This window comes from Musca autumnalis, unplaced genomic scaffold (genome assembly GCF_047663935.1).
Source record: "Musca autumnalis isolate F117 unplaced genomic scaffold, ASM4766393v1 scaffold_2, whole genome shotgun sequence".
Taxonomy (NCBI): domain Eukaryota; kingdom Metazoa; phylum Arthropoda; class Insecta; order Diptera; family Muscidae; genus Musca; species Musca autumnalis.
Window position 1 is genome coordinate 60,724,724 of NW_027411755.1, and position 5,992 is coordinate 60,730,715.

The 5,992-nt window shown below is 19.7% G+C and overlaps 1 pseudogene; it reads right to left on the minus strand.

Moving 5' to 3' along the window:
* Positions 1-5,487: 5,487 nt before the first annotated feature.
* On the minus strand, positions 5,488-5,585 carry LOC141395995 (small nucleolar RNA U3; annotated as a pseudogene).
* Between the last annotated feature and the right edge of the window lie 407 nt (positions 5,586-5,992).

Genomic DNA, 5,992 nt, shown 5'->3' on the forward strand with positions numbered 1-5,992 from the left:
TCTATAAAGACGACGCCCTTAAGGTCGTCTATAAAGACGACGCCCTTAAGGTCGTCTATAAAGACGCCCTTTAGGTCGTCTATAAACACGCCCTTTAGGTTGTCTATAAAGACGCTCTTTAGATCGATTTATTTATTTATTTATTTATTTATTTATTTATTTACTTATTTATTTATTTATTTATTTATTTATTTATTTATTTATTTATTTATTTATTTATTTATTTATTTATTTATTTATTTATTTATTTATTTATTTATTTATTTATTTATTTATTTATTTATTTATTTATTTATTTATTTATTTATTTATTTATTTATTTATTTATTTATTTATTTATTTATTTATTTATTTATTTATTTATTTATTTATTTATTTATTTATTTATTTATTTATTTATTTATTTATTTATTTATTTATTTATTTATTTATTTATTTATTTATTTATTTATTTATTTATTTATTTATTTATTTATTTATTTATTTATTTATTTATTTATTTATTTATTTATTTATTTATTTATTTATTTATTTATTTATTTATTTATTTATTTATTTATTTATTTATTTATTTATTTATTTATTTATTTATTTATTTATTTATTTATTTATTTATTTATTTATTTATTTATTTATTTATTTATTTATTTATTTATTTATTTATTTATTTATTTATTTATTTATTTATTTATTTATTTATTTATTTATTTATTTATTTATTTATTTATTTATTTATTTATTTATTTATTTATTTATTTATTTATTTATTTATTTATTTATTTATTTATTTATTTATTTATTTATTTATTTATTTATTTATTTATTTATTTATTTATTTATTTATTTATTTATTTATTTATTTATTTATTTATTTATTTATTTATTTATTTATTTATTTATTTATTTATTTATTTATTTATTTATTTATTTATTTATTTATTTATTTATTTATTTATTTATTTATTTATTTATTTATTTATTTATTTATTTATTTATTTATTTATTTATTTATTTATTTATTTATTTATTTATTTATTTATTTATTTATTTATTTATTTATTTATTTATTTATTTATTTATTTATTTATTTATTTATTTATTTATTTATTTATTTATTTATTTATTTATTTATTTATTTATTTATTTATTTATTTATTTATTTATTTATTTATTTATTTATTTATTTATTTATTTATTTATTTATTTATTTATTTATTTATTTATTTATTTATTTATTTATTTATTTATTTATTTATTTATTTATTTATTTATTTATTTATTTATTTATTTATTTATTTATTTATTTATTTATTTATTTATTTATTTATTTATTTATTTATTTATTTATTTATTTATTTATTTATTTATTTATTTATTTATTTATTTATTTATTTATTTATTTATTTATTTATTTATTTATTTATTTATTTATTTATTTATTTATTTATTTATTTATTTATTTATTTATTTATTTATTTATTTATTTATTTATTTATTTATTTATTTATTTATTTATTTATTTATTTATTTATTTATTTATTTATTTATTTATTTATTTATTTATTTATTTATTTATTTATTTATTTATTTATTTATTTATTTATTTATTTATTTATTTATTTATTTATTTATTTATTTATTTATTTATTTATTTATTTATTTATTTATTTATTTATTTATTTATTTATTTATTTATTTATTTATTTATTTATTTATTTATTTATTTATTTATTTATTTATTTATTTATTTATTTATTTATTTATTTATTTATTTATTTATTTATTTATTTATTTATTTATTTATTTATTTATTTATTTATTTATTTATTTATTTATTTATTTATTTATTTATTTATTTATTTATTTATTTATTTATTTATTTATTTATTTATTTATTTATTTATTTATTTATTTATTTATTTATTTATTTATTTATTTATTTATTTATTTATTTATTTATTTATTTATTTATTTATTTATTTATTTATTTATTTATTTATTTATTTATTTATTTATTTATTTATTTATTTATTTATTTATTTATTTATTTATTTATTTATTTATTTATTTATTTATTTATTTATTTATTTATTTATTTATTTATTTATTTATTTATTTATTTATTTATTTATTTATTTATTTATTTATTTATTTATTTATTTATTTATTTATTTATTTATTTATTTATTTATTTATTTATTTATTTATTTATTTATTTATTTATTTATTTATTTATTTATTTATTTATTTATTTATTTATTTATTTATTTATTTATTTATTTATTTATTTATTTATTTATTTATTTATTTATTTATTTATTTATTTATTTATTTATTTATTTATTTATTTATTTATTTATTTATTTATTTATTTATTTATTTATTTATTTATTTATTTATTTATTTATTTATTTATTTATTTATTTATTTATTTATTTATTTATTTATTTATTTATTTATTTATTTATTTATTTATTTATTTATTTATTTATTTATTTATTTATTTATTTATTTATTTATTTATTTATTTATTTATTTATTTATTTATTTATTTATTTATTTATTTATTTATTTATTTATTTATTTATTTATTTATTTATTTATTTATTTATTTATTTATTTATTTATTTATTTATTTATTTATTTATTTATTTATTTATTTATTTATTTATTTATTTATTTATTTATTTATTTATTTATTTATTTATTTATTTATTTATTTATTTATTTATTTATTTATTTATTTATTTATTTATTTATTTATTTATTTATTTATTTATTTATTTATTTATTTATTTATTTATTTATTTATTTATTTATTTATTTATTTATTTATTTATTTATTTATTTATTTATTTATTTATTTATTTATTTATTTATTTATTTATTTATTTATTTATTTATTTATTTATTTATTTATTTATTTATTTATTTATTTATTTATTTATTTATTTATTTATTTATTTATTTATTTATTTATTTATTTATTTATTTATTTATTTATTTATTTATTTATTTATTTATTTATTTATTTATTTATTTATTTATTTATTTATTTATTTATTTATTTATTTATTTATTTATTTATTTATTTATTTATTTATTTATTTATTTATTTATTTATTTATTTATTTATTTGTTTATTTATTTATTTATTTATTTATTTATTTATTTATTTATTTATTTATTTATTTATTTATTTATTTATTTATTTATTTGTTTATTTATTTATTTATTTATTTATTTATTTATTTATTTATTTATTTATTTATTTATTTATTTATTTATTTATTTATTTATTTATTTATTTATTTTATAGTACTTTAATGTAGTGTCCTTTCAATTCGAACCTGTACAAAGTTTTTATTTTTTCCCGTTTCGTGTGAAAATTTCTTTGAATGTATGTATATTTGTCTGTATATTCTTACTACTCAATGTTTATGAATACCGGTATTTTGATTGTTTTGGTGTTGATGTCAGCGATGTTGCTGTTGCTGTACTTATTCAACAAACAACACATATTTTGCATATTCTCTGCGGCTGGAAGGTATTCAATGGAGGACAGGCAAAGTTGAAAGAAACATGTTTTACATACGAACAAAATATATGTATCGGATAAACAAGAAGATCTTGATGTTGTTGACGAAATACAACAAAACATATTGAATTTTTTAACGTTAAGTGGTTTTAATTTTATTTCTTCTTTTTTTTTTTTGAAAATATTTTATCCCACAATACAAAGTAAGAATGTGGGATGACGACAATAACCGTTAAGTGGAGAACCAACATTTTAACATTATTTCGGGAAAAGTCAATTGTATTATTTTTGGAATGCGGTGTACCTGTCCTCAAGCAAGATAAATGGAGATGTACATATGTAGGTGTACTCCTTACAGGTGGGGTGTCTTTATTATTGGTTATATTATTGCGTCTTAACAGGCACGTATGTGGGGATTATACAAAGCACTCACAATATGCGTTTGTATGTGAAAACTACTTATACCTAAGTCCTTCAAAAGACAGCAAATCTACTGATGGTATAAATAGGACAAGCAAACCTCATAAATAAATAGGCCAAAAATAAAATCCAATGGACAATAAAGACTGTTAATCCATAAAAATCATCTGGTCCAGATGGTATCATAACGGCGATGCTACAATTTGCCTCTCCTCGAATATACCATCCTAGCTGAAAGATTTGCCTCTACCGATTGTTAATGTCCACGTGGGATTCTATACTTAACATATTGAAACTAAGAATACTAAGAAACTAGGCAAAAATATTATAAGGCGTGGAAGAAATAGCCATTTTTTTCGGAAACCAATTCCACGTCAGCGGGTTCTAACGTACCGGATTGACCGGAGACCACACAACATCAGGAACTACGTGGCTGCATGCTACGTGAACACAGCCCGCAGTGAGTCGTCGTCGGACTACGAAACTCTTTCGTCGTCGAATTACTAAACCCCCTGCAGTCCCCTCAGCAGCAACAGCACACGCAGCATTTAACACCAGCCGTTGTTGTTTCTTCATCTTTTGCACTTTTTGCAATTTATTTGCAATGGACTCCGTGGTAAGATCGAGGAAATAGTGGATTTCATCATTCGGATAGCTGTATCTCAGGTAACTAGCGAAATATTAGCCCGATATTGGAAGGTCATAACCGTCTGGTTTTGAGGGACTTTAGTGTCCATCATGAGATGTGGCATTCGGTCCACGGAAACGACCAGAGGGTTACAGCGCTGGCTGACAGCCCTTCGTTTTGCTCGGTCAATGACGACGACCCTACCAGAATTTGAGGAGAGTGTCACAGTTCGCCAGACATAACCATTGTGTCACCTGGTCTCACAAATGACGTCACCTGGCAACCAGTAATTTCCCTTGGATCAGACCATCTCCACATAATTGTCTCCATTAACAGACAACCCGATTTCATCACGTCTGCACGCCGCACATTCGTCAGTCATGGGAAAGCTGATTGGCCGTGTTTTAGGGAATTCACTAATCACAGCTTCAGAGTACTACACAATCCTTCTGATGTTCGGGTAGGGGAAAGTACGTTTCAAGACATCATCACAGACGCTCGCAATATACCTCCTGGTCGAATACCCGAGGTAAGACCAAACTTCCCAACAGAGGCGACGGGATGAACTTCGCCCCGCCAACCCCAATGGCTCCAGATTCAGGGAGCTGATTCTGGAAGTAAGGAGGCTGGACGGCGAGCATAAGCGGAAAAAGTGGTTAAATCATCTAAAGAGTTGCAGCATTGGATGGTAGCAGAATTTCGACCACAACCTGCCCCAAAATTCTAAGAGACGCATTCGACATTACGTTCACGTTCAAGTGCCTAGCTGGCAGCACTTGGGATGCAGATAAAGAAAACTTGTTGACTCTATATAACGCGATAGGTCGGTGCGTGGTAAGGTATGCGGCTCCAATTTGGTCCCCGGGATTATGTGATACGCAATGGGAAAGGTTCAAAGTTGTCAGAATGCCACCCTGAGAACGGCAACAGGGTGGCTCCTCATGTCTTCAGTGGTAATTGAAGACTGACTACAGAAATGATCCTGTGAAGTATAGTCCATAGGTAGTATCAAAGGGAGCGATGGACTTAGAGTGAGATCTCTAACATCAAAATGGGACGGCATTGACTACTACAGGCTATGTGAAGATGCGGAGGAGATAGAGACTGTCGAACATCAGCTTTGTAGGTGCCCCTTGTTGCAAACAAGGAGATACCGAACACTAGGTAGGTATGAGATAGACACTCTGACCTTCCTGTCTAACATATCCCATCGTCCTACTCAACTTTGCCAAACATCTATCATGGCTTGGCAAAGGTCCTTAACAACTAATACTAATCAGACTCTTTCTACTATTCCAGCACATTATCATCCATACCTTGGCATCAAACTTTACATCTCCATCCTATCTGCGCTTCACCATCTACTCATCATCTCCTGCACTTCACCACCATCTCATCATCTCTAT